We start from the raw sequence: 11,942 nt of genomic DNA on the forward strand, positions 1-11,942 counted from the left end.
GTCTCAGGACATCCAAATTATATTCAACAAAGCTGGAATCAAGTATTTTCAAGCTCGATGTGAAACACTGCACATACACATGCATGCACACTCACACACACATACTCATATCCTCTTATGTCCTGGGAAATACAATACTGAATTATCCCACACTTCCTTGATTACTGACCAATTCGAATATGTAGGTTTTTTTTTTTTAAACACTTAACGCCTACTGAGAGTGTTGGGTTTAGCATTCTTCAGCAGTTTCATGTGTGTGAGTGGTGTGAAAGCGCTTACTTTAAGCTGCTTCCCAATGCAGAGCTCAATACAGTATACACTATTGTAGCATGACTTTTTTTTCAGAGCCACATCCATAATGCTAATCTGGTCATCACTGTGACTATCATGTGGTTGGGGGTAGAAATCTGAATCATGCATATGAGGGGGAAGGAATGTTCAATGCGTAGGGGTTAATGCAGGCTGTATATAGAGAAATAGGTGTTAAAGGGGAACTCTATCTTCACTCATAACACTCTGAGAAAAAAAAAAACTATATCTGCTTTATGGAATTTCCCTAATGAACATGGACAGACATTTTTATAAGATATATTCAGAGGGTTTAACCCTGTAAAGATTCCCAAATTATTATTATTATTATTATTATTATTATTATTATTATTATTATTATTATTATTATTATTATCTCAAAGCATATTATTCAGTAACTATTAGTAACTACAGTCATTACTATTGATTCAGTGATTTCAGTGAAGGAATGGTATGTAACCATAAGAAAGAAGATGCACTAACAGAGACTGAGAGTTTTAAAAATATGAAGCACATGAACGACTTTTCATAAATATTGTATATTATCCCACCTTTATAATTAACCCAACACCCAGGCATCCAGCTAGCGTTGCTATATGATGTATACAATGAGCACGCACACACACACACACACACACACACACACACACTTCTGCTCGCACTACAGCCAATCAGAGCATCTAATACATACAGGTGTATAATGATAATATTGGTGCTTGTTTGTCTTTCTTATGTTTAAGAAATTATGGTCTATAGAAGTGTACTAATATGAGTAATAATCATTACTACTAATAATAATAATTATAAATTCTTATTGTTTTTCCTCCACTTATCGTCTATGGGTGCACTGTAAAACATTTGCTGTAAAAATTTACAGTAATTTACTGGCAGCAGAGTTTACAGTATTTTACAGTAAATAATTATAAAACTATTTGAAGTACTGTAATATCTTTACAGATCATTCCTGTTATGTTTCCAGTAAAATACTGTAAATTTTGCAAGGAAAATACTTGTAAATATAATTGCAGTATAAAATAAAACATAATCCAGTACATTTGCTGATGCAAGATACAACAGAGCAGAAGGCTAAGGGTCCAACCATGGTAGTTTGAACACACACACACACACACACACACACCTTCTGAGCTACCACAACTAGCTCAACACTGATGATGCACTGAGTTTTTACAACAATATTAATCTCAAGGTTGACACAAAGGAGAATTTTTGCCCCTCACCCCTGCTAAAAACATTAGATGTCCCATTATGCATTGCGTCTTCTGGTAAACCAATGCACTGCTCTAATTGCCTAATCATTTACAGTACAATCTTATAAAATAATAAAACAGTATTTTGCATTTTACAATGCAAATGGTGGTGAATCCTGAAAGAGGATAACAATCAAAAGCATGAATCAGATTTTGCCTGATTTGAAGAAGGCATTGTGTGATATCTATGTGATATCTCGATATAACAGATTAAAGGAAAAAAAAACAAACATAAAGTGTGTTAGTGAGGTAGTGAGCCACCACGAGCCACCAAAATGTCTCTGTAACCATACTGGTGGGATGAACTTATAGGTGTTTAGTAAGGTTGAAATCTGGTGAGTGTGAAGGCCATATCATATCATATCATATCATATCATAACATTTATATCATATAAATGATATGATTGACAGGATTGGAATATTCAGCCAGTTTGCTGATTGCAGTCAGCCATGTGTTCATGGCTAAACAACGCCCTAGAAAAGTATGCTCTGTAGATTAATCACAAGGAGGAAGAGCTGAATGACATCACATGGTGGAGTGAGGAGATTAAATAAATCTGAAAGTAGCAGATGATCCAGAAAAAAAAAATATTTGTGTCACTGTCTTTCCACTTAGCAGAAGAAATCACACAATATCACATTGGTGTAAATACACACGTCATATCGAAGTATGTGTGCTGGGTATCCAGGTATAATCGAAATCATCCATACAAGCAGAGTGAGTCATTTAAGAATCACATTATAAGCTCGGAAGTTTAGGTCAAAGGGTTTTTCCACGCAGTGTTACTATGAGAGGAAAGGCAGAGGATAAACTAGTCAACTGGCTGTAGGACTAAATCTGTGCTGAGACGCTTTAAACTGACCTTTAACTCATCTCACACACACACACACACACACGCACACGCACACGCACACAGCAGGAGGAGACGTGAAGTAAAGCTGGCTGTATTTTTAAGAGTAATAACCCACGCTAATAAAATTCTGCCACTATATATAAATACTCCAACATATTTTTGTTGTTCTACTGGAAAGATTGAATGCAATTTAAGATCTGAAAAGGAAATATTTCGGTTTCTGCATTACAGAACTGTCTAAACTTGAAACAAAGTGAATTATTGACTTTCATTCGGTATCCAAAACTATCAGTAGGAAGGAAATTTCCACTAGGACTTGTTAACTGTTTACATATTTATGTGCACGTATGTATGTGGGTGTGTCACTGAGTGTACTAACATGTGTGTGTGTGTGTGTGTGTTTGTGGGTGTCCTGACATTCCAGTTTGTGTATAAAGATTACAGAACAAATTACACTCAATTATCCAAAATGTCTGGTTTATTTATCCAGCCTGTATATGCTGTTTATCTTCCTCGCTTTACAAAAGCAAACTTTTTTTAATTATCAGTCAAGGTTGACTTCCTGTACTGAAAGAGACACAAGAACAGTTTGGAAATGGGATGTTTTTAATGTGCACATAAAATGATTAAAGCTGGACAAATTAGGTTTTATTCAGAACACAAAAAGAAAGCACTTTGTCCTGGTCCCGGAGGATCCAGTGCAAATCCGGGGAACACTGGGTGTGAGCTTGGGAATACGCCATGGATGAGATGTCAATCCATCACAGGGCACCATGTACACACACACACACACACACACACCTGGAGCAATTTATCTTAGCCAGCCCACCTATTGGCATATTCCCGGGAAGTGAGAGGAAACCAGAGAATCCTGAAGAAGCCCACGTGGACATGAGGAGAGCAGTAACCTGAGCTCAGGATCGAACCGGAGACCCTGGAGCTGTGAGGTGGGAACGCTACACGCTGGACATCTCCATGACAGCTTTCACTGAAAGCACTTTCAGATGTGTGTGTTTACTGTCATTATCGGTTATAGCTGCATCTGTCTTTTCACCCAGAGCAAATAATCGTAGTTATTAATAAATAATAACTTAATGAAATTAATAACCTTAATTAATTAATAAATGAAACATCAGTACTGCAATCATGGGTTGTTTTGTAAATGTGATATCTTTTCCCCCCGTTTTTGTGCATGACACATGGATCATTTTACAGCATACGTCTGTTCTCAATAATGGCAGAACTGATTCCCTTAGAGCATTTACACACACCAAACAGAAGTATTTTATTAATTCATTCAAAATAAGCACACTTTGTTTGTTTGGTTTGTTTTTTTGCAGTAAAGGAAAAAGAAGAGGGGGGAAAAAAGAAGAAGGAGAAATAGTTCTTGAACATAGCAAGCAGTAGTGCTGAAAGACAAGTTAGCATTTTTTGCATTAATGTTAGAAAGTCAGAGAAATGGAAAACGCTGTTATTGGACACACCCAATTTTGGAGCGCAGAAAAATGTAGGCTGAATTCCATCAGCTGATTCAAGAGCTTAAAACTGTGACAAGTCAACCCAAGACATGTCGGCTAGCCACAAACTAGATAGTGCTAGTTGTTTTTTTTTTTTTTTTTTGAATGACACTCCTCATGAGAGCAGCCATCTTTAACTGCTGATCAGGTGATTACGAGCTGTTTTTAATTGGTTGCTCATTTTTTTAACACAGTACAAAATATTTAATAAATACAATAAATACAGACAATAGACTCTAGAGCTGGGTGTCCAGTCTTATCCACAAAGGGTGGATAATGTTTACCGTATTGTCTATGGTATGGTGTAGATCAGGGGTATCCGGAAAGATGTAAATGCAGTCTTATCTGGAAAGGGCCGGGGTGGGTGCAGGTTTTCTTTCCAATCAAGCAGGAGCCACACCTGAGTCTACTGAAAGCCAAGATCAACTGATTAAACAGGTGGAATTAGGCGTGGCATCCACCCCAGCCCTTTCTGGATAAGACTGCACCTACACCATACCATAGAAAATACAGTAAACATTAAGAAGTGCAGGAAACCAAAAAAAACATAATGCATAGAAACATCAAGGTGCATGATGGGTATTCTATATGTTGTTAGAGTGGATTATTTGTTCATTAATGTGTTGTGGTGCATTGTGGGACATCATGAGCTCTCTGGATATTCATGTAGTAACGTAGTGCACTACTGAGTAAATAGGGCGCTTTATTTGTTGTGCATATTGCAGAACAATCATTTTTGACATATTTATGCATGCATGTTGCTATAAAGTAACATGATTGTTTAGAAGTTTTGTCCAAATTTTCATGCATCAGTTACAGTGCAACAGTTTTTCCAAACACAAGTGAGCACCACGAAGGCAGAATGATCATATCTAGAAAAAAAAAACCAAACAAAGTGCAAAGGTTGTGCAAAGGCATATGCACCCTGGATGCTCGCATGTGTCTATGAAAGCCGTTATTACTTAAATGAGAAGTTCCCCACCTCTAACATGCTCGCCCTAACTTCCCGAAAAAGGTCGTGTCCGTTTTCATTAAGTGTCATTTTGTAGTTTCCATGACACTAGGGACAAATATTAGCTGTTTATTCTGTCCTGCAGCGTGCTTTCTTGCTGTTACATAACAACAGTGTGCATTATCAGTGACAGGCGCCTATTAGCTGAGTCAGCAGTCTTTGAGCTTGCCTTGCTCCCCCCCCCTCAATCATTTCTCTCCCTCCCTCAGTCTTGGAGCAAGGCCTCGCTATTGCTGTGAAGCCACAGGGGGCTCCGAATGTGTGTCTTTGGACCGTTTCGCTGGCTGAATGAGGCTGAATTAGTGAGGACATTATCATCATCTCAGTACGGACGATAAAGCACAGCGTAGGCCCGCTGTTGGGAGAAGCCCAGCAGATTTTACTTAAACCATGAGTCCAAAACCCCAAGGAAAACTCCTACTGAGTTCTGGAGCCTGGCCCTGCCCTCCTCTCTCTCTCTCTCTCTCTCTCTCTCTCTTGCTTTCTCTCTCTCTATGTGTGCGAGTGTGTGTGTGTGAGTGTGAGTGAAATCAAATGCCCTTCAGCACAGGAGAGATAGCATCGGAACGGCCGTTAATCACATAAGCCTCAAAAGCAAATAAAATCAAATGGTGAATAAATAAAAAACGAGCCATCAGGTGGGGAAAAATATCACAGCAGGTCCCACAGGTACCTCAGACTGCCAAAACTCCAGTTCCAAGGGAACGAGATCTGAAGGGCGTACGCACTTGGAGTGAGCTTTTAGCACTTCTCGACGAGTGGAAACGCTCTCTGAGCTTGGCAAAAAGGAGGTCGGATTGGGAAACAGGGATTCGGATGATGGAGGGGAGTTTAGGGGGAGATGGATACGGACCCATGGACCCACATGGCCTGAGCGCATGAGTACAAGCAGAACCCCCAGAACTCGATCGTAACCATGTGGCACTAGTGTTGATATTATGTTTAAATGACTCTTAAAGTGACTCATGAGGCAGGCAGAAGCCAATTCATGCATAGAGGTGATGATAAAACGCTACAGGTTTCCACTAACCGATCAGAAACCAGGACAGAAAGGACAGAAGGAGGCAGAACTAAACATGATGGATGGGATAAGTACTTAGATAGCACTTAGAAATGTCACTAAGACTAATCATGATCAGTGATCAGTGAACGGTCTTGCATGTCAAAGAATACTAGAACTCAAAGAGATTTTAGAAAAAACTGCAATAAAATAAATTAGGTCTGGATTTAGAATGAATGGGAGATGGAACTTTATAAAACTAACATCACAATTTGTATTTTCGTCCTGGAAAAGCAAACACACAAATTAATTGGTCACAGATTGTATTATTGCAGGATGAATCATCAAAGAAAAATCACAGTTTTCCCAGAAATGATACGCCGTATACTCTTTTAAATATGTATACTGGCTTATTTGTGTCCACAACACCAAAAACACACACACAAAAACTCTTAAACCTCAATTTTTTTACTTAACTGATAAAACACTTAGAGCATGCTGTTATTGGAAAATAATCAACAACGATGCAAAACAGAGTTATGGTTATTGCTTTGAAGTCGATTATTTTCCAGTAACAACGCTTCCTGAAGTGTTTTATTCATTGTATACTACAGCAATTTTCCAATTAAATGTTTTTTCCCCATTTATTAAAGAACGACGTCATGCTTTTTATCCATTTATAGTTACATTTAATGTTGTGGAAAATCTGTAAGACAAGTTAGTTCCTGTTATCACTTATGTTACAGCTACTATAAACACCGGTCTCGTTTCCTCACCAGCCTTGCTTTATTTCTCTCTTGAAGTGCAGCTTGTCATGTTACCAAAAAAAAAAAAACCTGCAAAATGCAAACTCCTACTGACCGTTACACAGTGCTGACACTGGAGACTCCTTCCATAAACGTCAAATAAAGAGATCTAACAGAATACGTCAGCGCATCAACGATTATGAGTTTTTCTTTGTTAAACAGCAGAATGTTTTTTAATCCATTTGCTGTAAGTTTTAGATTATGTACGTGGAACGTCCTCCGTACATTTCATTGTGTATGAGCCGTTACTATGGAAACAATACAATAACGCATTAGAACAAGGGCATTAATATAAACCTGTTTATTGTCAGAGTCTCTGTTGATGGAAAATTAATGCCTGCTGACCCATTTGAGAATATAACAGCACTGTGCTATAAACAATTTTACACATTTATAGCTCCGCCTATAATCGTTGTAATATAAACATTTCAATTTTTATATGTTGAATTCAGTAACTAAAGCAACACACAGACTGGTGTCCTTTTGTCTGAATGACATAAGAGTAGAAAAAACAGCAAAGACAGCAGGAATGTGTTCTCTCGCCCTTTGCACTCTGTTCTGCAGCAGAGCCTTGTGGTTGAGATCCTCAAGAATGCGCAGGCCTCCTGCCAACCAATACAACAAGCGTGTCTCCTTCAATTCACTTCACTGCAAAAACGGCATGTAGAGCAGGTCAGCTGGGGGCACGCAGCACAGCCCGGCTCACGTTTGGGCTTTACGTGGTAATGGCTTGCAGTTGTTTGCGAAGGAACCACAGGAACCGAATGACGGAGCAGAGTCTACAGGGTTTTACACATGAAGGATGGTGTACTTCCAGAACAGCAGGCGGTTCAGGTGCACATATGAGCAGAGGAGTCGATCCAGGAGTCGTTTGGTGGGATGGGACCGAAGTTTATACTTCAGCATGTGTATTTCATTGCTATGAAACACAGAATTACTGTGAAATTATTCAACAGGGTTGTAAAGTTGACTCAGATGCTTCCAGCGTGGGTTGATGCTCCCATCTAGTGGTGAATCTCCATGACCCGTGATCATGTGTTTTTTTAAAAAAAAAACTAAACTGCTGATAGAAAAGGTCTGTCACATGATTCAGTTCCTACAAATTAATTCACGCTAAAATGAATATTCAACCTTCTTGTGAGATTCTCATGAATATGAATTCACATGAATATGAATCAACACCAAGTGATTCAAAGAATCACATTGAAAGCTTTAGTCATTGTGTTGTGAGCACTTTATTCACACAATAATAAGGAGTCAGAGGTTCAAAGCTTTAGATCTGAACTGTAAAATGTCTTTACAAATCCGTTGTCATGTATAGCGTTCAGTCAGGGTGTAGCTTTGTATCATATTTTATCATATTGTATTATATCGTATCATAGTGTATCAAATTGAATCATACTGTATCATATCTTATTGTATCTTATAATATCATATCATGTCATATTATATAAGATTTTATTTTTTCATATCATATTGTATCATATTGTACAGTATCATATTGTATCATATTATAAAGTATCACATTGTATCGTAGCGTATCATATCATATCATAATCTTATTTTAGCTTAGCTTAGCTTATCTTATCTTAAGGTATCATATCATACTGTATCATATCGTATCAGATTGTGCCATATTGATCATCATGTGCCAACTGTATCATATCTTATTGCATCATATTGAATCATATGGCATCATATTGTTTCTTATCATATCAAATCATATCTGATTGTATCTTATTGTATAGTATCGTACAGCACCATATTGTATCTTATTGTATTATACTGCTGTTTTTAGAAAAACAGATAAAAGCTAAGTCACCTCCAAACCACTGCACAGTTATAAACACCACTATCCTGATTTTTATGACTCATTTCTATAAATGTTGATCCTTTTGATCCAACATGGCTGACACTGACGCTCAACAGCACATCTCGGCCATTTTTTTTAAATGTTCAACTGTAACAACATTAGCTTTTTTCAAACCTATTTCCTATTAATTTAGATATCAGGGGTTGCGTAATATTTTAGATCTAAAAAACTCATTGCAATGTTTTTACCCCATTTTACTGTTCTGATGTCCTCTGACGCCTGCTCACGTTTTTTATCTTTATCTTTCTATCAATTATATTCTTGCAAGAGAAACGTCTTGAACATGGGCAGATTGATCAAATATTTTTCATTCAGAGATTATTTTAAAATAATTATGAGATGATTTATCCTCTATGCGTCTAGATCTACATTTATATAATAGGCAAAATTATGTTTTAAATTTGAAAGTCACAAAATTGGAAAAGAGTTTTACATAAATTATTTAATAATAATGTCCAAATGAGGACTATTAGATGAATTAGTCTGGATTTAAGATATATATAAGATATAATTTATTGTATATTTTCAGCATTTGTAAATAAATTCATACAATTTGACATTCAGTACAGATGACCATTACAGAAAAGTATACATGTGATGTTTAGACATTTCATGTAAAGTTTCACAGATTTTTTTCACATCTACATTTTTTTTTTTAAATTAATTAATAAAAAATATTTATTATTATTATTTTTTATTTTTTATTTTCACTTTCACTTTTTTATTTTCACGTTTCACTTAAGGCACATATGAGGAAACTATGTTTTATAATTTTTAATTACATCTGTAATTACAGAATATTAGCAGTAACAACTGGAGAGAAAATAGAAATATTAACACGTTCCAAATGTTAAAATATTAGCTTTAATGACGGTGTGCACTCAAGCTGACATGAACTGTACTCATTTGTATAAAAACTGATGGTAGAGCAAATCCATCGGGGTGTCGTCTGGACAATAGAAGGGATAAGACTCAAGCACAATCTGACTTTTTGTACAAAGGAGTTCACATTACATTTAAACAGTGACCTAGAAATAGTTCAGAACCATCAATATAGAATATTTAAACATTTAAATTAAAAAAAAAAAACGAGATTTTCGTCTCAGACATTTGGACTCCAATATATATATATATATATAAGTGAAGATCCCGTGTAAAGGGTTAAATAAGCTCAGATTTTTTGGATCAGTCTGGATATGTGTGTGTGTGTGTGTGTGTGTGTTGATTATTTGCTATGCCTGTTAGATTATTTGCTATGCCTTTGAGACGCTTTAATACACACATTTTCATGTTTTATTACTTGTCAGAGATCTTATAACCTTTTTTATTGAGTGACACTGAAAAAGCTTTCTGCTGTTATCCTTTATTTATTTATCACATCTTCAGTATCAGTAATGCTTCAGATGGACGTCAGATTTGCTCCCTCTGTTACGGTTTTTAAATCAAGACTGAAAACACACTTAAGTTTGCATTTTAAGTACAACACTTTGGTCAACATGTGTTGTATTAAATGTGCTTTATAAATAAATTACCTAATAGTAATGACTATATTTCTGGTTTTATGTACATAAGGAGACCTGTGTTCATCCCTGCTGAAAGAACAATAGAAGCCCTCATAGAATTTGTAATGGTTTTTAATGGTTATAATGGGACTTGTATTGGTTTTAATGGAAACCGTAATCGTCCCTGTGGGTCTCTACTGGTAATTTGTTGCCTTCTATTGGTGGTATGTTATGCCATTAAGGACCAATAATGGTAATGGTAATGGTTGTAATGGTTAGCTGATGGTTGTAGTGTTATTTGAAATGGAAAACATTAGAATTTCTGTGATGGTTTCTATTGTTTTTTTTTCAGCAGGCATGATATCTGTTATGGTCTTGGTTATCTTTGTGCATGTGTTACAGATTAACCCTGTTTATTTAACACACTCCACTGAAGCGCCTGGTGTCATTAAGATGTGTGTCATGTTGAAATCCTGCCCTGATTTCATCTGGAGTCTCCAGCCTCGCCTCACACTCGTCTCAGCCTCCCTGCGCGTCCGCGGCACTGTGTGTGGCGTGCAGCTGATTTTGAAATGCATATTTGTGGTGAAGTTTGTGGCTCTCAGCTTCTCTCCCAGGGCGGTTGCAGAGGTTCGGCACGTGCTGGAGCCGAGGAAAAAAAAAATCTCTGCACTCCAGGAAGGAGAAAATGGGTCAGGGATCAGATGATCCGGCTGAAGAGAGCACTCTCTCTGTTAGAAAGATTTTCTTTTTTTTATTTCTTCACTATAAATCATTAGAATTGCACAGTGCTTAATGACAACTGCAACATATTCATTATTCACATACATTTCACATGTGATTATATGTTATTTTAACATGAGTAAAATGATCACATAAGAAAAACATGTGAAGGTGCATTTCAACATATTAAACCCTGAAACGGCAGTGAATTCAAGTAGAAGTGTGGCATCATGTGAACAGCGTGTGTGTGTGTGTGTGTGTGTGTGTGTGTGTGTGTATATGTATATATTCACCAATCAGCCATAACATTAAAACCACTAACAGGTAAAGTGAATAACATTGATTATCACATTACAATGGCACCTATCAAGGGGTGGAATATATTAGGCAGCAAGTGAACAGTCAGCTATCGAAGTTGACGTGTTGGAAACAGGAAAAATGGGCAAGTGTAAGGATCTGAGTGACTTTGACACGCGCCAAATTGTGATGTCTAGATGACTGGGTCAGAGCATCTCCAAAACGGCAGGTCTTATGAGGTGTTCCCAGTATGCAGTGGTTAGTAGCTACCAAAAGTGGTCCAAGGAAGAACAACCAGTGAACTGGCGACAGGGTCATGGGCTCCCAAGGCTCTTTGATGCGCGTGGGGAGTGAAGGCTAGACCGACTGGAACAGATCTCACAGAAGAGCTACTGTAGCACAGATTGCTGAAAATTTAATGCTGGCTATGATAGAAAGGTGTCAGAACACACAGTGCAGTGCAGCTTGCTGCGTATGGGGCTGCGTAGCTGCAGACAGGTCAGAGTGCCCAAGCTGACCCCTGTCCACCGCCGAAAATGTCTACAGTGGGCACATGAGCATCAGAACTGGGCCACAGAGCAATGGAAGAAGGTAGCTGTCATATCCATGCAAGTCATATCCATGGAGGCCCCAACTCGCAACTTACAGGACTTAAAGGATCTGCTGCTGATGTCTTGGTGCCAGATACCACAGCACACCTTCAGAGGTCTTGTGGAGTCCATGCCTCGACGGGTCAGAGCTGTTTAGGAGGCACGAGGGAGAACTACACAATATTTTAATG

This window comes from Pangasianodon hypophthalmus, chromosome 25 (genome assembly GCF_027358585.1).
Source record: "Pangasianodon hypophthalmus isolate fPanHyp1 chromosome 25, fPanHyp1.pri, whole genome shotgun sequence".
In the NCBI taxonomy this organism is placed as follows: Eukaryota; Metazoa; Chordata; class Actinopteri; order Siluriformes; family Pangasiidae; genus Pangasianodon; species Pangasianodon hypophthalmus.